This window comes from Panthera leo, chromosome B3, assembly GCF_018350215.1.
Source record: "Panthera leo isolate Ple1 chromosome B3, P.leo_Ple1_pat1.1, whole genome shotgun sequence".
NCBI lineage: Eukaryota > Metazoa > Chordata > Mammalia > Carnivora > Felidae > Panthera > Panthera leo.
Window position 1 is genome coordinate 108,660,225 of NC_056684.1, and position 26,548 is coordinate 108,686,772.

The 26,548-nt window shown below is 38.7% G+C and overlaps 1 long non-coding RNA gene across 1 annotated transcript in view; it reads left to right on the forward strand.

Moving 5' to 3' along the window:
* The window catches only part of LOC122222802, a 112,467-nt gene that overhangs the window by 35,451 nt on the left and 50,468 nt on the right, over positions 1-26,548 (forward strand). The window contains exon 2 of the long non-coding RNA XR_006203874.1: positions 20,800-20,874. This is a non-coding gene — a long non-coding RNA (uncharacterized LOC122222802). The remainder of the gene's footprint in view (positions 1-20,799; positions 20,875-26,548) is intronic.

The window sequence follows — 26,548 nt, forward strand, 5'->3', positions numbered from 1 at the left end:
TGACATCTAGTCCCCATCAATTTTTTTTTGTCTGGATTATTTCAAAGTCTCTCTATCATGCTCTGCGTACAATTTTATGACCCCTCTAAGTGGTCTTCCACAAAGCTATCATCTGGTCTTTTAACACTATAAATCCAGTAATGTCAGTTTCCTGCTTAAAATTTTTCAGTTGTCTTTCAAGTGCCTTAAGGTTAAAATTCAAACTAATTAGCATCACATTCTCTAAAATCTAGTCCCTGTCTGTCTGTCCAGCCCCATGTCTGACTATTCTCAGCAGATATAACAAAATAGTATATTTGCAATTCGAGGAAATTGCCCCCCTCTCAATCATTCCCCTCTCTTGAACAAACTTTTCTCACTGCCCTGACCTCTTTCTTGGCTTATTTAGCCCCTGTCATTAACAATTCTGTTCAAATGTCACTTCCCCTGCAAAGTTGTCTCTGACTCTCTCTCTTTTTTCCCACTATTTAGACTACATTAGGTGCCCTTCCTCTGAGCTCCTATATGATGAGGCCCTATAATAACATTTCAGTTCTCACCAATTTTAGTATTTATTAAGAACTAAATACATAAGCCAGGCACTGGGCTAAGAGCTAGAGACACAGATGAAGACACAAGTCTTCCCTCTGTGAAGCCCTGGGTCTAGTCTAGCTCTCTTTTCACACTGTCTCTTGTTTGTTTACTTCCTCCTTCAATACACTATGAGCTTCTGGAGGCCAGGAAATTTTGGCCTTTACTGTTAAGCATAGTATGTGGCACACTCTGTGTGCTCAGTAAACATGTACATGAATAGCTTCAGGTTTAACCATACGTGATGATTTCAGGGGCCTTAAAAATTTGTAGCATTTTAAAATAATCATGCTTATTTATAAATGGACAGAGATTTTATCTATATATTGGTGGTAAAAATTCTTCCTAACATGCTCTATCTCCCTCCTCCTCCCTATGTGCCCTATCACCCTTCTCCTCACATCCTTTTGCATTTTGGCAGAAGCCCAAGCTATATTCAGGCATTATTTATGTAATGCCTCCTCTCAATACATGCCTTGGCTGAGTGGCATGAAAGCCCCAGCTTTTCTATGAAATAAGGTCCTTATCTCTGACAGAATATTCAACTTGGTTTTCTTACTTTGCATTCCAGTTGCTTTAATAGACATCCTAGAGCTTTTTTTATTAGCCCCCACTAGAGTGCCCATGACAGCTGTAAACCATGAGTTACTGGGCTTGCCGGAGGGCTGCCAAGCACTGTGCCATGATAGTATGATAAATCCAATTCATGCAACAACCATAATTGTAAATTTTTGATGGGGTTTTAATAGGATGGTCAGGGGAGAATGTGTCTCAGAGCTACAAAAATTCTTTTTTTTTCCCCCAAAGCCAGAGTGAATTTGAGAAAGCATTTTTTTTTTGTTCTTAAACACAAAAAAAGAGAAAAAAAATGGTTTCTTGCCTGATGAGATAAATTGTAGATACTCTCTAGAAATGTTTTCACAAAACAATTCTCCAAAATTTATGTCTGTCATTAGCTGCATGAATTGTCTATGCATGGAAAAAGAAAAGTGAAGCATGTCTACGCATGCCCCATAAGTCATTCCCCCCTGTTTTTATGTTGGTCTCTTTCCTCACCAACTTGGTGATTGTCCGTCGTGTACTTATGCAACAGTGTTCCTGAGATTCTGGGGTCTAGTCTCAAAGTAGTGTTCCCAAAGGATCTCTTAAGAGTCAACCAAAGCTTAAACACTTAATTGCTGTATTATGCTTTAGAAATTAAAAAAGAACAGACAAAAGAAAAAACAAAATGTATTTTTCGTACATTATCTCAGTCAATATTAGCTACTCAAATAATTGATTAAGTATGAAATAGAATACAGTCTTTCCATTGACCTTTGTATCCATACCAAATCTTAACTCCCTGTCCTATGACTCAACTTTTATAGGAAATTAGAAGGAAAGGAAAATATTCCTACAAAAGATGATAGACCCTGTGAAACTGCATTTGATTAGTAAATTTCCCTTGAATATGTTATTTACTATTCACAAATTTCTTCAGTAAATTTGCCTAATGTGACTACTTTATGACAGACATTTTTTGTGGTGCTAAGAACCCGGGCTTAAGTATAGACATCTTCCATATCTTCAATGAACTCACAGTGTAGTCATAGAGATCAGCATTAAATATTTTTCTTACATCAACAAATATGTTAATTTGTGATAAGAGGTATAAAGTAAAAGTAAAGGGCAGGATATGAGAACATAAAGTTTGAGCAGCCTCCTCTTCCCCACCTTTGGCCCCAGCACCGATATACAGAGCAGTGTTCCCAGTAACGGGGTGGAAGAACAATTCTCAGCCTCACTGTAGGTATTGCAGCCCACTGTTTTGCTTGAGTCAAGATCCATTGGTGTGTTGGCTAAGTACCAACTGGAGGACACCCTGCTGTCTAACAGCCATGGATGACCCCCTGCCGTGGCCAGAATGGTCTATGACTGGGACCAGTGACTGGGAAGTTCTGTTTCAGTTCTGTAAAAAGAAAACAATGTTTGTGTTGCAAGACAGAAAAACTTGAAACCTGTTCTTCCAGCCTCTAAGACTCTTTCCAGACTGTCTACAGCAACAAAAAAAAGTAGCATCTATCATAAATCACTTGCCAGTTTCAGATTCATCCACACACATTATCTATCTTGAACTTCACATCCACCCAGGGAAGCATTAGTATATTCTCATTTACAAGGAAATCAAAGCTCACAAAGGATACATGACCTGCCCCAGGTCATGCAGTTTAATACATTATGGTGCTGGGGTCCAGACCCAGTTCTAATGAAACCAAAGCAGGAGCTCTTTCTACCATGCTCTCGTGCTCATTCCTCCAAGGCTTTCATCACCCCAATTCCTGGGATCGTTGTTTAGATCCTTGTTTTACTTGCTATCTGATTTTTGATCACCTCAGAAACAATTCTAGTCGTTCTGGAACTTCATTGTGAGCTACATAGAATGGATATGGTAAAAGTGTCTCTTAGGAGAAGAAAATTCAAATGGCCGGTGTAATCTCTTTATGAGATGAAAGTTGAGGCAACTGAGAAATAGAGCATGACAAATAAGATCATGAATGAAAAATCTATAGGTAACAATAAGTTGAGAAAGCAGAAGATATGAGGAATACTTTTGTTAAGCCAAGCAAGTCACCCTCCTAGTGGTGGATCTCATTTTAGAAAATTGAGCATTTAAACATTCAACAAATGTGTATTATTTATTGATGTGAAAACAAAATCCCAGAGAAAGGCATACTCTTTTGAGGAAAAACAGAAGCTTTCTTTTTTTTCTTTTTTCTTTTTTTGGAGCTCACACAAGGACCAGTGTTGAGGTATCAAAGCCACAGCCAACATTTGTAGCCGGCTTTTGCTCCTGCTTCACTGGGGTACAGCAAGAAGGGCCATGAGTGAGACCTGGGAAAAGCTGATTACCAACAAGTGCTGTTCCTCAAAATATCCCAGTTGGGATCAACCTTTTTTTTCCTTTCTGGCTTGCATCATATGTGTAGGGTGCTTCATTTTCTCAGTTACTACATGCTTTTTTAAGGAGCAGAGATAGTGCTCAAATCAAACCAGTATGCAATTATTCAGTCTAGAATTCTAGAGTCTAGGAAGTAAGGTAACCATGGAAGAGCAGAAATGTATATTTAGTGCACTTTATTCTGTGTTTCTGGCCTGTCAGAGTCTGTGGTGCAAGAACAGTAACACGATTAAAAATACAAATCTGAAATCAGCCTCCCTGGTTTTGAATCTTACCTTTACTAGTTGTTATTTGAAAGTCTAAGAAGACAGTATTTAACTTCTGTTACTTCACCTATAAAATGAGAATGGAGAATTTTTTTCTCTTATTTTTTTTCTTTGCTTGTCTCTTCTCTCTTCTTTCTCCTCCTCTCTTTCTTCCCACCTTCCTTCCTTCTACCTACCTAGCATTACCCAACCTTCCTTTGCTTCTTCTTGAGGAATCCACCACTTGGAAGGGTTCCCCCACCAGATATCTTCTCAACTTCCCAGGCTGTTGATGAATGCTCTAGAATGTCACCTCATCTCAGTCAACAATTCTTCCTGCTGAGACTTTGTCTCTGGAGGGAGAGGCAGACACAGAAAGGAGAGATGAGAATAGATAAAACTCAGAGCACAGCAGAGGTGGCCAGGAGCACACAGGAGCAGTGGAGTCCACAGGCACCATCTGACCTGGTGACACTCATGCCAGCCCTGGGGTTCCAGCTCCCTGGTGCATCCTTCAGCCTTCCTGCAGACCCTGTGGGCTTTCCCATATCTATCCAGTATACTCCTTCCCTAAATTAATGCAAGTCATGTTCTATTGTTTTTGTCTAAGAACTCTGACCAATGAAATGGGAAAAATAATACACTTGCAAGGACTAAATGGGAAAGTATAAGTTAAGCACTTAATATACTGACTGGCATACTAAAACTATTACTGGTCTAACATTATGGGTTATCTTATTGCTTATGAAAGAAATTTAAAGGGTTTTTTTCTGGATACAGATTAAAATATGTTTCTTTTTTTAATATTTATTTTTGAGAGAGAGAGAGAGAGAGAGAGAGAGAGAGAGAGAGAGAGATGGAGGGCAAGCATGAGCAGGGGAGGGGCAGAGAGAAAGGGAGACACAGAATCTGAAGCAGGCTCCAGGCTTTGAGCTATCAGCCCAGAGCCTGACTCAGGGTTTGAACTCATGAGCCGTGAGATCATGACCTGACCTGAAGTCGGACACTTAACTGACTGAGCCACCCAGATTAAAATATGTTCCTAATTAAAAGAGAATGAATGATACAGTATAAAGAATGTTTAAAATATTGAAAATTATGAAGAAGGAAATGTAAATAGTTCTTACTCTTGTTAAAAAGGCATACAGATAGGGGTTCCTGCGTGGCAGGTGTCCAACTTTGTCTTAGGTCATGATCTCATGGTTCATGGGTTCAAGCCCAGCATCGGGGTCTCTGTTCTCAGTACAGAGCCTGCTTCAGATCTTCTGTCTCCCTTTCTCTCTGCTTCTCCCCCACTCATGCTCTCTCTCTCGAAAATAAATATTTTTTTAAAAGCATACAAATAAATGGGTAAAGAGGTGTGTGTGTGTGTGTGTGTGTGTGTGTGTGTGTGTGTGTGTGTGAAAGAATATTATTCAACCATGGGAAAGAAGGACATCCTGTCATTTGTCACAACATGAATGGATCTTGAGGACATTATGCTTAGCGAGATAAGTCAAACAGAGAAAGACAAATGCTGTATGATATCACTTATATGTGGGATATAAAAAAGCCAAACCCACAGAAAGAGAAATTAGAATGGTGGTTGCTGGTGTTCAGGGGTAGAGAGAACAGAGCTATTGGTCAAGGAGTATAAACTTCCAGTTATAAGATGAATAAGTTCTAGGCATCTCATGTACAGCATAATGTAGTGTAATCACATAATGATTATAGTGCAAAAGTATATTACATACTTGGGAAAAAATAATAATAACTGGTGGGTGGCTATGGAGATAAGCCACTTAGATCTCCTATCAAGAATGAATTCTCAGTGCAGCTTCAAGGAATGTAGTTAGCTGACAGCCTGTAGCCATTAACACCTTGGAACTGAGTTCTAGAATGGAGGGCATGCTTTTCCCAGCCAATAACTGAGCACGGTGGAAGTACCAGAGCCTGGCCAATTCTGCCCAATATGGAACTCCCCTAATGGTCGCCTTTGCTGCAGAGCTCCCCTTTGGATTGGCATAGACCTTCCAATCTGTTTTGTGAAGATTGCTTTCTCTACTTTTTCCTCTGACAGGTATCAGTGGTCTGAAGGCTATTTCTGCCCAACCTTGTTTCCTCCCCTTTCATCTTTTGCATATATTATTCCCCCAAAACACTCCTCCAAACAAACACTTACACTCCTAATCATGTCATCTGCTGCCTGCAAAACCTGCCTAACATGAAGATATCTTTGCTCTTTTTTTCTAAAAATCTGTATTTCTGTATATGCATATGTATAATTTTTGTTACAACACTAAACTCACATTATACACTTAATTTCATAAAATTGTTTTGTCTTCATTTTTTTTGAAGTAGATACTCTTTTATTTATTTTTTTAAATTTATATCCAAATTAGTTAGCATATAGTGCAGCAATGATTTCAGGAGTAGATTCCTTAGTGCCCCTTACTCATTTAGCCTATCCCCCCTCCCACAACCCCTCCCATAACCCTCAGTTTGTTCTCCATATTTATGAGTCTCTTCTGTTTTGTCCCCTGCCCTGTTTTTATATTATTTTTGTTTCCCTTCCCTTATGTTTATCTGTTTTGTCTCTTAAAGTCCTTATATGAATGAAGAAGTCATATGATATTTGTCTTTCTCTGACTAATTTCGCTTAGCATAATACCCTCCGGTTCCATCCACATAGTTGCAAATGGCAAGATTTCATTCTTTTTGATTGCCGAGTAAATACTCCATGGTAGATAGATAGATAGATAGATAGATAGATAGATAGATAGATAGATAGATAGACAGACCGACCGACCACATCTTCTTTATCCATTCGTACACCAATGGACATTTGGGCTCTTTCCATACTTTGGCTATTGTTGATAGTGCTGCTATAAACATTGGGGTGCATGTGTCCCTTTGAAAGAGCATACCTGTGCCCCTTGGATAAATACCTAGTAGTGCAATTGCTGGGTCGTAGGGTAGTTCTATTTTTAGTTTTTTGAGGAACCTCCATTCTGTTTTCCATTGTCTTCATGTTTTTTTTTAACAAATGTTTATTTATTTTGAGAGAGAGAGAGCACACAAGCAGGGGAGGGGGCAGAGGGAGAGAGAGAGAGAGAGAATCCCAAGCAAGCTCTGGTGCTCAATCTTACAATTGAACTTTGAAATCATGACCTGAGCTTAAACCAAGAGTCAAATACGTAACTGACTGAGCCAGCAGGGCCCCCCCCCCATTTTTAAAAAATGTTTATTTATCTTCATGTTAAATATTAGAATGTCATTAAAACTTTTCAGTATCTTTTCAAATGCTGACTAACAATTATCTTACATCCTTGTGTATCTTATCTCATGGAATTCTCATATAAATTCAAAATAGGCATTATTAATACTTTTCACAGTTTTATAGATGAGGAAACTAAGTTCATAGTAGTCAAGAAATTTAGCTGCAAGCACAAAGCTAGTAGCTGGCATTAAGATCCAGACTTGCCTTACTCTGGGCCCAGGTGGCTCCAGCCTCTGTTTCCTTGGCTCTCACCCTACTCTCAGGCACCAGACTGCATCTAATGGCAGACTTTACCTCTTTTCCTTACAGTACTTATCCTAGGGGGAATATTATGGGTTAGGATACTGCTCATGGCCTCTCTCCCTAACTTAATCATTGCTGTCCCTAGTTATTAGACATAAAGTAATAGTAGACTTTTCATTTAGTCTCTAAAAATTTGTGGGGCATTTATTATGTGTAGGTGGAGGTCACACATGCTTTTGTTGCCTCCATGGGTTTGTGGGGGAGAGCAAGGAGATAGACTCATACAATTCTATGTGACATACAACATGATGGAGCTTTATAGAAGGCTCTATGGAAACATAATCTGATGGACAGAGTTGTAGTGAAGACTTTTGAGGAAGCTGAGCCTAAAGGACTTATTGAGTGTTCCAGCTCAGTAACAACATGTGCAAAAAGAATTCTAAGAAATTAAGGATGAATGAGGTCATTAGGGTGGGCCCTAATCCAAGGTGACTGGTGTCTCTATCATAAAAAGAAATTAGGATACAGACAGGAAAGACTATATTAAGACACAGGAAGAAGGCCATCTACAAGCCAAGAGCAGAGGCTTCAGAAGGAATCAATCATGATGACATTTTAATCTTGGACTTCTAGCCTCCAGAATTATGAGAAAATACATTTCTGTTATTTAAGCCACCCAGGCTGTGTTACTCTGTAATGGCAGCCCTGGCAAACTAACACAGGAGGTGAGACAGAAAGGGCAGGCAAGGAGTTAATTAGGGAGGCCCTGTGTGACATATATAGGGGTTTATGCTTTTATTCAGAAGGTAATGGGGAGCTAGCAAAAGATTTAAATCAAGAAGTATAGCAAAATTCATGTTTTAGAAATGTTTAACTTTTGTACTCCCTGTTTTCCACTTCTGTCCCCATCTAACTCTTCCATGGTGAAAGTAAATGGGACTGAGGGGAGAATGGAGGTAATTAGTCAGTGACTGGTTCCTACACATCTGATCAGGCTTCAAACTATGCTTTCTGACAATTCCATCTCTGCCTTTACCTTGTTTCTGTTTTTACCCCTAGAATAATGTCTGAGTCCACAGTTCAGACTCTTCTTCCAGTCCATGAGTTCTGCCTTACTCACCAAATCTCATTACTACCCATGACCCAGCATGACAATTTGGAAATGCTGGAAAGAGTTAAAGAGGCTGAAAAATGAAAGTATTGTAATAAAGACCCAACACTGAGCCCAGACTGGGATTCAACCCCATCTAGGTGAATGTGGGTGATGCCTGTGGATTGCCTAGGGGAACGAATTGTCTGGAAACACTAGTCTGTGTCATCAATCTCTAGTCCAGCCTCTTTGATCTGTGCCAGGTTAATGGAGGGGGAGGCTGAATAAACTTATATCATGGGGTTCTCATGAGAGGTACAGAGTGGTTGGTTACATGTGACAGGGTGGTTAGCAGAGAAATCCTCCCCCTGTTCTTCACATATCACGTGGCACAGGCCCTGTAGGGGTCTTGTTCTTTGGGGAGCATTGGTAATTAACAATATTGGTATGGAAATGAGAGTGCTTACAGGAAGCAGGTAGACCCCGAGAGAACTGTCTGCATACCCATGGAACATTCTACCTGCCACCCTCACTCCTGGGGACCACCCATGACACTTAGCATAGTGATGGCACAGGGGTTAAGTCTTCGCACTGGCAGATCACCCAGAGAAACCTGGCTTTACCAGATAAGGAATTACTCAGGTAGTCTTTGAGTGTCATTCTCCAATTTTTACTGCTATTCTATCCCTATTCCTTGTTTAGTGTGTCAGTGCTCATGTGGCATGCCATATATCAAACTATTACATTTCTCCTTCATCTTCTGTGAGGAAATAAAGATAGATGATAACACTGGCTTTTACCCTCTGTACATAACATGACTTCCTCATATATTTTCTTCTTAACTTTTGTTATAAAATGGTTTGGTAATTAATAATGGCTTTATTTTTTAAATTATGACAGAGTAGGAACAAGGTGCTGCTATTTCCTCATAAAAATCATTCTCATGACATTTGGTATTATCCCTCTCAAAGACAGCAGTAAAAATTCATTGCTGCACTCAAAGATGCTTGTGCAGAATACTCAACAGACATGATAAATTGAGTGGAGTGGGCTCTTTTTTATGTGGGTGGACAGTGAGGCAAGAAGGAATTTCTTACCACTAAAAATAAATAAATAAATAAAGGCCTAACCTCCTCTCCAAGTTTAAGCAATTGACTCATGTTCTCAACTTTCTATAGCTGAATATACTGTGGATCCCATCCATAGACTTAAGACCACCACTGTTCCTGATTTCACCTTGGCTAAGTCTGAATGTATACCAATAAGTTTTGGTTCTACTGTTCAATAGCCTTAGTAATGGTGTGGCAGATTGCACTGTCCAAAAATGGCCATGGCAATATTTCTGACCTCATATGCTACTCTCCCACCAAGAGATGTCTTGAAACTGAGCCAGCCTTTTCCTACGTCTTGAAACTGAGCCAGCCCTTGTGGGATAAATAGAAGGCAGCAGAAGTAACTCTATGTGACTTCTGAAGCTGGATCAGAAAAGGTCACACGACTTCCACCAGGCTCTCTCTGCTTTATTATGTTCACCTTTGAGAACAATTCGTCATGTTGTCAGGTAGCTCAGGCTCCAGGAGAGGCCATGCATAGATGTTCCACCCTGTGGTCCAGCTAAGTTTCCAGGTGATAGCAGTAATAGTCAACTGGAAGATGTGAATGAACAAACCTTCAGATGATTCTAGTCCTCAACCTTCAGGCTGACATTAGTGGAACAGAGCTATTTCCACTGTGTCTTGCCCAAATTGCAGATTCAGGAGCAAACTAAAAGCTGTGATTGTTTTAGAGTGACTGTTAGACAGCAATGTCAATTAGAATGAATGGGCTTGTCGCCAACAAGACCTGGTTTCCATTGTGCTAGGGATGAGTACTTAGCGCTTTTGTATTGACAGTATTGAGTTGCAGCATTTTTTCAGTTAACCCCTGAAGCTAAAACTACATAATGGGAAAGAATACAGGCTTTGAAAGCAGAAGAACCTGGGTTCAGTTCCCAGCACTGCCTTGTACTACTAGCAGGTTGACCTCTGGCTAATTACTGAACTTCATTATAAGAAGGAGATAATTTTATCTACCTCACTAAGCTGTTGTGGGGACTAACTGATAGCTGTTGAAATGCTTAATATAAGCTGGCATACACTCTTAGGAACTAAGATCTCTGAATCAATAGAGTTCAAATTTTCAGAGACAGGGAGCAACGCATTGGGGAGTGAGTTATTAAAAGTAATATTGGGGGAACCCCCTTCCACTTCTACCCTTTTATTCCTGCACTTGTAGTATTTTGGCTATAGGATTTAAAAAGTAACATTTTTTTAAGGGTACCTGGGTGGCTCAGTTGGTTGAGCATCCAACTCTTGGTTTCGGCTCAGGTCATGATCACACGGTTCATAAATTCAAGCCCCATATCAGGCTCCGTGTTGACAGTGCAGAGCCTGCTTGCCATTCTCATTTTCTCTCTCCCTCTCTTTCTCTCTCTCTCTCTTTCTCTCTTTCTCTCTTTCTCTCTTTCTCTCTTTCTCTCTCTCCAAATAAATATTTTTTAAATACCATTTTTAATTAGATATCATTAAGTTCATTATATGTAGTTCAGGTTGTCCGACGGCCTGGTATTCCATGGTCAGAAGTTAAGTCTTTATTGAGACCCAGAAGCAAGCAGGAGCCAGAGGTCTATACAGTGTCCCTGTTTGCCACAGACTTCAGTACCATTGCATCAGCTGGGTCAAAAGGCCTTGGTGATACAGTAGCTTGCACTGCATCCTGGTCCTGTTGGCAAACTTTGTTTTGCTCCAGGCCTTACCCAGCTGTCAGTTACTCAGCAAATGAGAGAAGGCAACATACTCACATTGGTATATACTGTTTTCAGAATTCAAAGAGATGATTCTGCCTCTTTCTTAATGGTATGAAACATCCCCTTCACTTTGGAAGGGATATCCCAGCAAGCCCCAGACACCTGAATCCTTAGAAACTTTTCTAAAGAGACTCTTGAATTTTCATGGTGTTTATGTCCTACATTCTAGCACAAATTTGTCTTATTTAGGCTTTTATGATACTTGTCATGAACTGATCCTCAGATTTAGTTAATATAATGAACGATCTATGGAGTGTCACGCGCATTAAGATTCTCCACACTCTATTATGATTAAGGGGAGAAGGGTTACCATGGCCCTCTCCCTGCCAGGTGAAACAAACTGTTTCTGGTGGTCCTTGATGTTAACATGGAGAAAAAAAGCACTTAATTGATCAATATGCATATCAGCTGTCAAGGACTGTGTTAATCTGCTTCAATAAATATACACATCTGGAGCAGCAGCTGTAAAAGGCAATCACCTAATTGGATTTGTGATCCAACAGAGTCATTCTCTATAATCCACTTGCCAAACAGGGCAGTTAAATGACGTTGTGATAGGAAGCATCATCCCTGCCACTCTGAAGTTTTTTGATGAGGGCACTAATTTCTGTAGTACTTCCATACAGAAAGTGTTGGCTCTGTTTACATGCTTATAGGAAGGGGAAGTTCCAGAAACAATGTGATGGTTTTGCATTGTTGAGTGTGTCCCAATTCTGTATTTAGGAACTGAAGAAGTAACCACAGGATGGTTAAATCCATTGGGCCCACTGTGAGAAAGACTCCAACCCCATTCAACAGCTGATCTCCATAAACTCTCACTAAGACCCATTGAATTCATCTCGACACATATTTTCCAAATCTCTACTATTATAAATTAACATTTTTCTACTATTTAGTTCAAACTCAGCTCTATCCCAGTTAGAGTTTTTAATTTTCCTTCTAGAGCTTTCTGTACTATGTCTCTAGTTATTTGTCTAGTTATGGATGATTAGGGGTAATGAAGCGAGTCTAGAGGAGAATGAGAATCTTCTTATAAGGCACCTGCTTCGAGCAACTTAATATCCTTAATAGGGACAGGAGAGTTTCTTCTATTGGCACAGGATGCTCAGGAAATTGGGGGGGAGGGGGGTGTGGTTCTCAGACTGTACCCAAGTGCACCATTCCAATTCAAAGGATCTCCCTTCATTCCAGTTAAGGCCCTAACTTTCACATAAGAGACTTAGAACGTGTATGAATGCTACTTATATTGTAATTTGCAAACTAGAAGCAAATTCTAAGTTTTTCAGAATTTCAGCTCTCAGTCCTGCCGATGGTGAAAATTTTAAGCCTTGAGCTTGAGTTTTAATTTTAAGCCTTATTATTTAAGCTCTCTGATACAATCAAAACTAACCAAATCATCATCATGACCAGAGCTGAGATCAACAGTTGGATACTTAACAGACTGAGTCACCCAGGTGCTCCTGAATAAATAAACGTTTAAAAAATTAAAATAAAGTAAAATAATAAAATAAAATATTGTGAAAATTAACCATGTCATGGGCTATCAGTATTTTATTTTCCACTGGTAATGAGTGGTGATTTGCTCAAGTTCATTCAGATTCTTATTTTTGATATTTTTTCCCCAAGAGGGGTGCCTGGGTGGCTCAGTCGGTTGGGCAACCAACTTCACTCAGGTCATGATCTCACAGATCGTGAGTTCAAGCCCCGCATCAGGCTCTGTGCTGATAGCTCAGAGCCTGGAGCCTGCCTCAGATTCTGTGTCTCCCTCTCTCTCTGCCCCTCCCCGCTCACATTCTCTCTCTCCTTTGAGAGTAAATAAACATTAAAAAAAATTTTTCCCCAAGAGCAAAATAACAGTATCTACTCAGGTAGCAAAAACATTTGTATTAGGTATTTAAAGCAGAGAGAATTGAATAGAGGGAAACTATTAAAATGTGTGAAAAGGACTGGAGGAGCAGAAGGAAGAAAAGATATCACCCTGAAATCAGTAAACTGCTGCCACTTCTGTAATGGAACCCATTTTCATGTGCTTCCTAGCATTTCTAAAGAGTGCTACTCCTGCCAGAGCTAGCATCCAGGGAGAACTGGCCTGCTGGAATAAGTGCACAGCCTTCTGGTCTACACTATTCTTAAAATCAACAGCTACTAGGGCAACTGCCAATGCTTTCAGAGGCAGAGTCAGAATTATTCTTTCTTTCTCACACTTTAAAATCTTCTATCAGTGACTCCTTCTTGGCAGAATTTAATAAGAATCCAGCTGCCAAAGAGTCAGAAAACATAGGTTGCAGAGACCCAGGGCCAGGAGTTTGAAGCAGAGGAGAGAAAAACAGGCATAAAACTGGTAGATAATAGATAAATAACCAAAGATAACTAGGTAGAAAGATAGATCCTGGGATGTTGGTGGCATTGAGGAGTTGCTTTAACAACTCTTAGCTATTCTATTTCATGAAAAATGAAATAAAATTCTGATTTGTTTAAACAACTATTTGTATTCTCTGCTGCATTCAGCTGATTACTACCCCTCCCTAACACAGAATTTGGTAGGAGGAAGTAGGATGCCATCACATGGAATTAACTTAGCAGGACCTTGTGATGGAGGACATAACTATTGTAGACTAAAAAACTGATGACCTTTGCTATGTGGTGGTAAAACATTTGGCCAATTTTTTGCCTGTTGTACCTTGAAACACAAGTCGTGTTCCTATTAAGGCTGCAGTGTTAGGGGACATGGCAGGAATTCTATATTTTTTGGTGTATGCTGATTATTTCTTGTCGGTTTCTGCAAGAATGCTTTGATAAAGACCTATGAACTCAAACTGGACCTCACTAGTCAGAAAGTTAAGATGGAAAGACATATGGCACTGCTAAGAGAGATGTTTTCTGACCCTGCCCACAAGCTAGATTAAATGAGAGTGTCATAATTTGGAATGTAATAGATTTGAAAAAGTCAATTGTAGGGTTTTGTTTTGTTTTGTTTTGTTTTCTTGCAAACAGAAGAGTTCTAAACTATAGCAGCAAAGCTGCATGTGTAGTAATAGATGAGGCTTGATGCCCCAGGCCTTTCCCATGTACCTCCTTTAAATAACTTAGAGGGCAGAGTTTTGACCAGGACCTGCATTAAAAAAATACATTTTATATTGCAACCCAGCACACATATTCATGTACATAACTAAAACAAATGTTTAGTGAAACCATATATACACTTATTACCTGTGATGCTATCTGGTATTTTGTATTCTAATCCATCCCATCCATTCTGTTTATTCTCAATAATGCTGACCATGACCTTTTCAAATGCCTTCATAATCCAGTAATGAAACATTTTTCAAACTACTGGTCTGCATCTTCACAAATCCTATTACCTTTTCATTCATGAACCCCAAGTCTTCACTTTTCTCTTTGATTATGGCATGTATCTTTCTAACCACCTCCTGGCATCCCCTTCTATTAGTACTTCTTTCTTGTCATCAAAGTTGTCACAGGTGGTTAAATCCAACTCTTCACTTACTCCACACCCACACTTTAGTAGATGAATATGACAGGAGAAATCCCACAACCATGCCAAATGATCTATCAAGCCCAGAAACCTTCCTGCATTTCTCCATCAATCCACTCCACCACTCCCAATAGATGGTTTCATATTTTCTCCTCTTTCCCTGACTTTCAACACCTTTGCTCCCTATTTCAAGCTCCGTTGGTATAAATTCCTTGTTATTTCACTGAGAAAATGAAAGCAACCAGAAGAGAATGTGAACATGCTTGCACTGCCAGACCTACCAACCCACCTGCATGCACCATGCCTTTCCTTCTTTTATAAGGCATAATGTCAACACCTCCATTCCAGCACTCAGCCTCATCTCCTCTTGCAATTGTCACTTTTCACCTGCACCACCAATTTTTACCTCTCTGCTGAATCATTCCCAAAGTTATATAATGCTCTGTTATCTGTCCCATCCTAATAGAAAATTGTCTTGACCCCACATTCTACCCCAGCTACTACACATTTCCCTGATTCCTATTACAGCAAAACTCTAGAGTTACTATCTCAACTTCTTCCCCTCCCATTATTTTTTGAAGCAACCACAAGAAGGCTTTCATCACCACCAGCACACCGAAAAGATGTTATATCAATTTCACTATGGCTTCTTATGCCTCATTTTCTTCAGTCTATGAGCAACCATTCATATATATAATGACTGACTCAATATTTGGCCTCCAGAATACCATTTTCTTTACCTTTTGATATCATTTCCTGTTTTTTGTTAGTCACCTTTCCTAATACTAACCCATCTCCTAGACTTCTAAACATTTGTGTGACTTAGGTCTTGGTCTCACATACCTCTTCTGTGTAAGTATTTTAGATTGTTTCATTTAGTCCCGTGAATTTTATTTTATTTTATTTTTAAGTGTATTTATTTATTTTGAGAGAGATAGAGACAGCATGAGAGACACAGAGAGAGGGAGAGAGAGAGAGATCCAGGGAGAGAGAGAGATCTAGAGCAGATCCTTGCTGCCAGAGCAGAGCCAGACATCAGGCTCAAACTCACCAAACTGTGAGATCATGACCTGAGACTAAACCAAGATTTGGATGCTCAACGGACTGAGCCACCCAGGGGCCCCATCATTTAGCACCATGGATTTTAACAGTATCATCTTGATGATACTGAATATGTATCTTGAGCACCAATTTCTATCCTAAACTTTAGTCTCAAATATATAAAACTTGAGTTTTATATATTTGATGGCTAGTTGACATCTTCACTCCACTCTGCTCTCAAACTTGATATGCCTTCAACTGAACTCTTTATTCATCTCAAACCCGCCTCTCCCCCAGAATTTCCAGTCTCAGAAAATGGAAATCACTTTCTTCTAGTCATTCAGGCCCACATCCTTGACTTTACTCTACTATTGTCACATTGATTCACACTCTATATTGCACCTTTAAGCAAATCACATGTGCTCTTCTTTCTAAATATTTCCAGAATCTTATCAGTTATTATTTTTTTATTGTTTATTTATTTTTGAGAGAGACAGACAGAGCATGAGTGAGGAAGGGACAGAGAGAGACAAAGACCCAGAATCTGAAGCAAGCTCCAGCCTCTGAGCTGTCAGCACAGAGCCCAATGAGAGGCTTGAACCCATGAGCTGTGAGATCGTGACCTGAGCCATAGTCGGACACTTAACCAACTGAACCACCCAGACGCCCCTGATCAGTTATTTTTAATTCTGCTGCTGCCACCTGTTTCAAGACACCATTTCTTGCCTGGACTACTAAAATACACACACACACACACACACACACATATATATATATATATATATATACATATATAATGTTTATATTAATACATACATATATAAACACATATGTGTGTGTATGTGTGTGTATCCCTGTTTCCATGGCTTGTTTTCTTTATTCCTTTGTTGAAATTATTAGATACTGGTGAAAGAATAGACACACAAACCAATGGGATAGCATACAGATTCAAGAAATGGACCCACACAAGTATGGCCAACTGATTTTCTATAAAGGTGCTAAGGCAGGTCAATGGAAAACAGAGAATCATTTCAACAAATGGTGCTGAAATAACTGTAAATCCATAAACAGCAGTAATAAAACCAAAAAAACTTCAAACAAACCTCCAACTGATATAAAAATTAACTTAAAATGAATCACAGATCCAAATGTAAATATAACTCTATAAAACCTTTAGAATAAAACTTTTATAACCTTGGATTAGACAACTAGGTCTTGGACATGACAACAAAAGTATGATCCATAAAAGGAAACAGTGATATATTAGACTTTATCAAATTTCAAAATGTTGCTCCGTGGACACTGGAAGAGAATGAAAAAAAAAAGCTACCACAGAGAGAATGACACTGGAAGAGAATGAAAAAATTAAGCTATCACAGAGAGAAAATACTTACAAATCACATATTTTGACAAAGGATTTGTATCTAGAATACATAAAGCACTCTCAAAGCTTAAGAATAAGGACAAAAAAAAAAAAAAAAAAAAAAGACACCCAACCTAATTTAAAAAAAACAGGCAAATAGAGATGCCCTTTAATGGGCTTTCCCAAAAGCTTAACTCTAAATTTTTGACTTCGATCTCTTTGGCTGAAACTGGATATCATGTCCCCATAACTCTCCCTGGGGAGAGGGGAATATTTTACTTAATCATCTTACCACCATGAAGCTGCATAGAACCAGTGTTTCTCTGCTGCATAAAACTAGTGTTGTGTTCGTATATAATAGGAGTGCCATTGACCCTTTATATACATTTAATTAGAAAAATTATGTTGGAACTGAAGAAGCTATTTTGCAAACTTGATACAAGAACATGTAGCAAACGCCACATGTTAAGTCATTGGATTGTGAGTCATAAATAAGTTCATACACATGGAAGTTGCTAACCACGTAAGTGTTCAAGAATGCTGGTGGTATTATTACTGTTACTATGGTTATTTATTTTTGTATTCCCAGTTCCTAAAGAAATTCCTAAAATAAAGTTTAGTATTCAATTCTTGTTGAGTGTTTCAATGAAATTTTTTTTGTCATGATTGTGACTTTACAGTTTACTAGACTGATTTTTCTAGGAACTAGTCTTCTGGTTCTGATCTTGCAACCCAACTTGCTCAGATGGGCCCCTAACACATAAATAGGTGGTTCTATTGTATATCACTACCCTCACCACTCACCTTTACTGAGGGCTTTTTACATAGGCACTAAGCTGTTCTAGATTCAACTTATTTAGATTTGGATTTTAGTGGTTACCAAATTATATGTGTGTATAATTTATTTATTGTAAATCCTATCCATTAATTATTCAATGATTGTTTTAATTCTTGAGCACTTTCAAAATCCTGTTTTTAGTATATAGATAATAGTGATTACGTACACACAACTCCTATGATGCTTTTAATAATGAGTGAAGTATCGAGGAACCTGGGTGGATTAGTCAGCTGAGCGTCCCTCTTCGGCTCAGGTCATGATCTCACGGCTCATGAGTCCGAGCTGCACAGTGGGCTCACTGTTGTCAGCCTGTGAGTACAGAGCCCACATTGGATCCTCTGTCCCCCTTTCTGCCCCTCTCCTGCTTGCACTCTCCCAAAAGTAAATACAAGAAAAATTTATAAAAATAATAATAATGAGTGAAGTATCTCTACATTCTATATACTTGTTTTCAAAATACTCTCTTGATAGTATGATTTTTTGAAAGGTAATTATTTTTCCATTTATTGCTTAAACATCAAATTGGTGATTTATCTTGAAGTTTTGAATACTTTTTTCCCAAAAATATATGTCAGGCAACCTAAAACTAACAGCCATTTGTCCTCACAGAAATAATAAAAAAAATTTAGAACCCTTGCTGTTTTACTTTTTGAAACACATAATTCATCTTTGAGTTCCATAACTGTATCATACATTGCCATTAGATTGCTAGAAAATTTCTGTGAAATACAAATGATTCTCCTGGTTATTCTCCAACTCATATAAATATTTTAAAGATTCTGATGAGTTGAGAAATCTTTGAATTTTAAAATTAACCTCATCTGTGACATCCTGGCCTCAACCTCACTGCTAACATACATTATTTGTAAAACATGCAACAAATGAATTTTACATATAGTTCTATCTCCATAGTGCTTGCCCTGGAATCCTTTTCTTACTCCATCAAAGAAAGTGCTCCATAATGTTTACTTTTACACACTCCTCCATTCAAAAAAAATGTGTTTATTAGATGTAGAAAACAGTAGTAGTGGTTGTCAGCATTCATTTCTTCCCTGTTTCTTGGGCACACAGGAAACTATACTTCTTACCATCTTGCAATTAGTGAAGCCATCAACTAATTCTGGCCAATGGATTGCAAGTGGAAGTGACCAGAGTAATTTCCTGCCCAAGGCAGTAAAAAGTCCATGCATGAAGATCCAGCCCATTCTTTACCTGCAACAGTGACCTGGCAGCCTTGTCTTGTGATGGGGCATAAAAATGGAAGCACCTTGGATCTCTAGGCCATTGCTTAGGAGATAGCTCCCTGGGGAAAAGGCCAATAGATCCATAAAAGACCTAGTGTGACCAAGACTGTTGATATATTAGGACATTGTAATTTTGAATTAATCTGTTACCAAATTATAGCACAACTTCTCCTCATAAGCACATTAAATAATCCATTTTATGGCAAGACTGTATAATCTCCTGTACCTTTTTCCCTTCAGTAGTTCATGAGCATACATTTATTTGTATAGTCATTAGTGAAAAAGAATCTTTAAAAAATGCCTTAAGCTGAGAGATGTTTAAAAAAATACTTTTACTTTTATCCAACGCTATAGCCATTCTCCCACACTGAATAATTTATTCAAATAATATCTCCTCCAAATCTATATCAGCAATGTATCCCTCCATGAATCTTCCAATAGTACTTGATGACAGAGGCATGCATTTTGGTTTATCACTGTATTATCTTTCACGTCATTTCAGCCAACATTACTATGGCAACGAAACACATTTTCCTTTTGAGATCTCTTTGTCTGGATGAGAAAACTTCAAAATAAAGTTCTGAATATTTATCAGATTTACTGAAAAATTTAAAGTCATGGACTGAGAATCTCATGAACTTAAATGGTAATAAAGAAAAAGTTATAGAGGTGTGTTTTCACATTCTGGATCCTTGGCACTTATATATTTTAAATTCTGGGTGTTTTCAGGCAAACCATGATGGTTTCATGTTAGCATCTCAAGATCCCATATATACTTCAGATGAGGTCATCCTTGAGTCTTTTAGATAATTTCAAGATGTTTTGCCTGAACTTTAATCTTCTTGGATTGTGATCATTTCAATCACAGAATGTATGTGATAATGAATTTGTGTAGTTTGTGTTTAATTATTACTAATATTTTCATATCATGGTTTCCTTGCAAGAATCATTTTTTTTCTTTTTTTATTTCAATTTTAGTTAGTTAACATACAGTGTAATACTGGTTTCAAGAGTGGAATTCAGTGATTCATCATGTACATACAACACTGAGTGCTCATCAGACCAAATGCCCTCCTTTGTACTCATCACCTATCAAACTCATCACCCACCCACCGCCCTCTGTCAACCCATAGTTTGTTTTCTGTCATTAAGAGTCTCTTGTGGTTTGTTTCCATTTCACAAGAATTGTTTTTAAAGCACTTGTGTTTTATGTGAGGTTTCATTAAGTTATAATTAGATAATATAACCCATAAATCTACATGACCAAGAACATGTAAGTTTAAATGCAAGCAATACACTGAAATTGAACAAATGAACAGAAGTGCCATAAAAGCCTTCTGCATTGGTGGGACTCCCATACCTTCTGAGAGGTACCTCCATGGCAAAGAATGAAAGGTGATTCAACAGGCATTATTACAACCTCCCTTTTCCCTCAACCCTTCAATTTCCTCTAATATAGATAGGGGGAGCAAGATAAATCAATCCTAATATCCTTCTTTTTCTAGGGTGGCCATGTGACACTGTTCTAACCAGTGAGATATATCCCAGTGTCCCTGCAGAAAGTATTCATTCCAAGGTAACGCCTTGCTGGAAGGACTTTCACTTTTGGTCTTTCCTTTTATTTCAGCTTGGAACACGAAAGCAATGCTTGAAGGAGCAGTAGCCATCTTGCCTGAGGCTGAGAGTCTTCAAGTACCAACTAGTAAGTGAGAAAATGGGGACCAAGGTCCAGAAATGTCTGATTCTCAAACCAAAATGCTCCAACCCCTGTGGTATGCCACTCACCATAGCTGGGATGAAATGAAATTCGTGGGAGGGAGAGGATTTTAGATGAAAGGGAAAAAAACAAACAAACCACATAGCAATGGAGAGTTAAAAATGGTAAACTAGGTAAGGCAATAAGATTTCAGGAGAATAAGGAATCTCCACAGCACAGAGCGGAAAAAGGAACTGATGTCCCCAGGAAGTAGGGTGTTTTGATGCAGCATCTTTAATATTAGTTATGATCACACATAAATCAACTTTGTAGAATTGATTCAAATTGTTGGTGAAGGTGTAATAAAAATGGAGATTGTTCAATGCTCTGTGTACTGCAGCATTTGTTGGAAGGCAGTGAGGTAGGTAAAGAAATGGATTGTTAACATATTTTGACATTTTGGCAAGCTTCTTCTACTTGTCTGAAAAGTAAAATTTCAAATGTCCTAGCATTAGATCCCTGGATAGGAGCCTGTTTATACATTGTTTTTTTCTTGGATAAAGATCGTTTTGTTTTCATTTTTTCCCATTTTGTGCCAAGAGTTTTTTCTTACCATAAACAGGATTAGTAAACATTTAACACTATAGTACTACCCCTGAAAAATAATTAAACTATTGGGCCTCATTGCTAGAATTTACATTTTCAGAAGAGGCTTTTTTTCTATTGTATAAGTCTTGTACTTCAGAGATACTCATGGGAACAGACTTAGTGTTTTTGAAACTTTAATTATACTGATTTGAATAGAACAGGGGTTCATAAACAAAATTAGTGAGAAATAAAACTTGAAGGTCAGTTGGGACCAGCCTGTGGTCTAATTGGTCTAACTGAAGAGGTCCTAGAGTTGAAGAGGACCATGGAGTTCAGGGTGGGGATTTGGTGATGTCAGTCTCTGGAACAAAAATGGAAAGATTTGTAGCTTATTCAACAAATATTTGTTGAAAATATACAGCTGTATCAGACATTTACATTTTTTATATGAGGAATTAAGCTTAAGTGTCCCATACCTTACTGAGTGTGACTAAAATCTTGTTTTTAGTAAGTCTGCAACCAACTCCTAAAAATCCCCTATACGTGAGCAGTGAAGACCAGAAACTGAAGCTCTGTTCTCCCAAATCAAGTCCAAAATGAGAAGTAGGGTGAGCAAGGCTCTCTGTGGAAAATTCCCTGTCATTAGTTTCATGAAACTGGATCTTGAGCACTGCTAATAGGAGCACCATTGCTGACCTGAATATCACAGCACACAGGTAGATTTTGAAAGGCATCCAAACTGAAAACCTCTTAGGAATTTGGAGCTGGGAATTAGCACTTGGTGTTATATGCTGACACACACTCAGACCTGGTCGGGATGTGCTCCTCTGCTGCCTTTTCCATTTTGTCAAATCCCTGGAGTCTGTGCCAGATGTCAAAGAGGAAAACAGAGATGGAACAGGCATTTCTGTAATCCCATTACGATAGTTTAAACTAGTGGATCTGCTTGGAGTGCAAGCTCCAGAAAATTTAAAGAATTCTCATTTCTCTTTGCTCTATCTAGACGTTTCTCAACCTTGGCACTGTTAACATTTGGTAACAATTCTTTGTGGAGGGGACTGTGTGTGCACTGTAGGGTGTTTACTGGCATCCCTGGCCTCTACTCACTTGAAGCAAGTAGCACTCCCCAGTCCTGCCAATCAAAACTGTTCACCGATACTGCTAGATGTCCCCTAGAGATAAAATTGCCCTCCCTTCACGTCTTCCCAGTTGAGAACCATCGTTCTATTCAGAGATTCAACCTATGCTGAAATATTCCAAATGACTCAGGGGTTGGTCCACAATATCACATAGAACACAAGAGTCATGTAGAACAAGAGCTCAGAAAAAGCCATTCTGTTTGACAGATGGGGGATGAAGAGGCATAATTCTGGCAGAGAGAGAGGAATGTAGACTACAGGGCTTGAGAGAAAGAGAGAGACATGATTTTTTTAAAGTAGAAATTGCTTTTCTGCAAGTTGGCATGAAGGGAGACATGCAGGCTGATATTTGGCAGGGTTTAGTTGCCTTACTGTAAGGTGTAGTGAACAAATAGATGTGTGTATGTTTGTTTAACTGAGGTCTTTTTTCCCCCTTCAAGATAGAGACAGCTGAGCAGGCTTGGAATTAGAAAAGAGTTAATAGAAAGCAAACTGAAGGCAGATAGAAAAAAGGAGACAGAAGGTGGAAGCAGAAACGCAGGGAGATAGAAGGTGTCCTGGGAGGAGAATAATGACGATGAAGACAGAATAACACAGCTGGGAGAATTTGGTATCCAGAACTAGGCTGTGTGACTTTAAATCCCAGGTCCATCGTTTATGAGATGTGTGACCTTGGAGATTTTTTTTTAAATCTCTTGACCTTTGTTTTTTTATCTGCAGAATGGGGATCATGATGATTTCCATCCTTGAAGGTTGCCAAGCTGTGAAGCACAGGACCTGTGCTAACTAGATGTAGCTATAGAACAGTACGGAGGGTACAGTAGGACACTGAAGGCATACATTCCTTATGTGAGATGGCTTCTGCAGTGGCTGGGAGAGTCTTTTGCAGTCCAGGTGCAGTGGTTGACAGAAGATGTGGGCCTGGCCCAGCAGACACAATTGAAAGGAGAGGAGAGGAGAAGATCAAAAGGCTTAATCAAACCACAGACTCAGACTGAACCCCTAATCAGCAGCTCTCTTAATGAGTAATGTGGATCTGGGTGAATACAGAAGAGAAATGTAGTGGCCAATTTGCCTGAAGCCTTGGCAAGCAAGAGAGATGACAGGTAGGGAGCCATAGAAAGTGTGGGAATTGGGTCACCATGGCCATCATCTTAGCAGGAGAGCAAGGAGTAATGTTGCATGAATCTGTGGTCTAGGTGATGTCCAGATGGCCAACACATTTGTTCTCCTTGGGGGTGGGGCTTTGTGCTATAATCCCAACCTTTAAAATAGCATCTTTCCCATGTAAATGCCCAATAAATATCCATTGAGTAAACAGAAGAATTGAAGAATAAATGAGGGAGCTCGTAGCCTTTTTTTTGATGTGAAGTCTTCTTTCAAACCTTTTAAATCTGTATAGCAATTAAATTTTACTTTTTATGGCCATTTACAAATTGTGTTGGTCAATTTTATATATCAATTCAACTGTGCAGGTATTTGGCCAAAAATTATTCTAGGTGTCTTCGAGGATGTTTTTGGATGAGATTAGCACTTGAATTGGTAGACTGAGTGAACTGGATTGCCCTCATTAATGCGAGTGACCCTCTTCTACTCAATTGAAGGCCTGAATAGAACAAACAGGCTGACCCTCCTGTGAGCAAAAAGGAACTAACTCCTCCTGCCTGACCAATTGGGCAAAGGAAGCATGGTATAAAGTAAGGAAAGAGGGGTGCCTGGGTGGCTCAGTTGGTTAAGCATCTGACTTCGGCTCAGGTCATGATCTCGCGGTCCGTGAGTTCGAGCCCCGTGTCGGGCTCTGTGCTGACAGCTCAGAGCCTGGAGCCTGTTTCAGATTCTGTGTCTCCTTCTCTCTCTGACCCTCCCCCATTCATGCTCTGTCTCTTTCTGTCTCAAAAATAAATAAACGTTTAAAAAATTAAAAAAAAATAAAATAAAATAAAATAAAGTAAGGAAAGAGATGTAGGCAAGTGCCAGACGTTCAGGGCCATGAAAGGCCATGATACAGTGGGTTTTATTCTCAGCATAATTAGGAGGACACAGGAGAGGAATTATCTGGACTGTTTTTGAAAGAACTTTCTATGGCCGTGACACTTGAATTGCTGCTTGACATGCATTATTTCAATCAGTCTTCATGTTCATCCTATGGAGCAGTGATTAATACTTTCCCCACTTCACAGATGAGGAAAATGAAACTCAGAAAGTGAATGCACAACTACTATCTACAAAGTAACAATTGTTATACATCAGTGTAAACAGTGGGTGTTTCTATGGTCTACTGTTGGTGCAATGATTGTGATTAAGTCAAGTCCAAACATGATCAAAGTACTTTTCTGAACCATTACATTGAATGAAGTTTTATAGATTTGCTTTACAGAGTTTCTTATACTCTCATTTAAGATTATTTTCTGGTTCTCCTTTCAAGAATTATTTGAAAAGTGAATTTTGACTAAGAATTTGAGTTAATACTATTACTGAATCAATGCTGGCTGTGAAGGTCATGGTAAACATATCCAACTTCTATATTGTTTCTGTAAGGCTTTTTGTGTGTGTATATAATGGAGCATACAACAGCTTACATATTATCTTAGGTTACAGCAGATACTTAATTACTGCCGTCAAACAATGCCCTTAATCTGACGTGTTTTTCATACCTACTATGACAGTAGGCAATAAAAATACAATATCCCCTACAATTACAGTTACAATACAAGTAATGTTTGTGATAGCATTTACAATTTGATGACTTTAATAATGATTTGGTCTTTTTTGTTCCAGTGTAGTGAATCTGTTACAGATCTTATTCATGTTGATACTTTACTGTTCAAAGCTTATAGTATTCTCACTATTGGAGTGGTAAAAAGCATTTGGGGGGAAAATCAGCAAATTGGCAAGTAAAATCTCACCAGTGGGATTAAGTTATAAGACTTACTACCTGCAACCTCTTTAGCTCAGATATTTTAACTATTCAGTTGATAATTATAATTCCTTTCTCATGATATTCTTACACTTTTGCTGTTGTGATCTGCTTCACTTTCATTTCTTAACTAAACTAGTTTTCTGTGGGCTCAACTTAGACACTTTTCCATCTCAAAATAAAACCAATTTTGAAATTTGACAAGCAAGACAACGGAAACTTGAAATATAATGAAATAATCCACCAGTGATTTCTCAGAAGTAGAATGACTATTTGTGTGGACAACATTTCTCTCTGAGTCCCCTGAATCATTGAGCTTGGCCACATCCCAATTTTTTCTTTCAGAAAAAAAAAAAAAAGGAAGAAAGGAAAAACTTGGGATGACTAGCTAAGCAAAACATGGGCTGTTTAAAGATTAAAGAAGCACAAAGGATATTTCAGGAAGGGCAGTCAACTGGAAGTGTGGAGTCCTAAACTATCAGCTTGTTGGATCAGAAAGCTGTAGCAATTTAAACTTCACAAGATAAAATAAAATTAAAGCAGTCTTCCTCTGCATGTGCGTGTGCGTGTGAGTGTGTGTGTGTGTGTGTGTGTGTGTGTGTGTATACACACTCGTGCCTTTTACCCTTATTTTAAAGAAATTTTTCAAGATGTTCATGTTTGATCAGATACCTTCCACACCCACAGTGGCTCAGTGAGAAAAAGAAAAAAACCACTAAGCATATTAAAATGTATAACGATTTACTCCTACTGATTTTATTAGCTGAGCATCTCATGTGTATGTTTGCTCCTCATTCAGCTCAATAGATTTCTTTTTTCAAGCCTGCATTTTACCTCTACCTCAAGTGGGGCAGAATGCCTCTGAGGTGAAGACAGCTGAACTCCTCAGACTCCCAGGTCACCCCAGTGAAGGAATGCTTTTATTTCTTGCACAAGCTTTAAAAAAACCTGCTTATTAAGCCTAAGAGATCAGAATATTGTCCTTAAAAAGCCCTGAAATAGGACACCCTACATCACATTTGCTCTCCTGATCTCC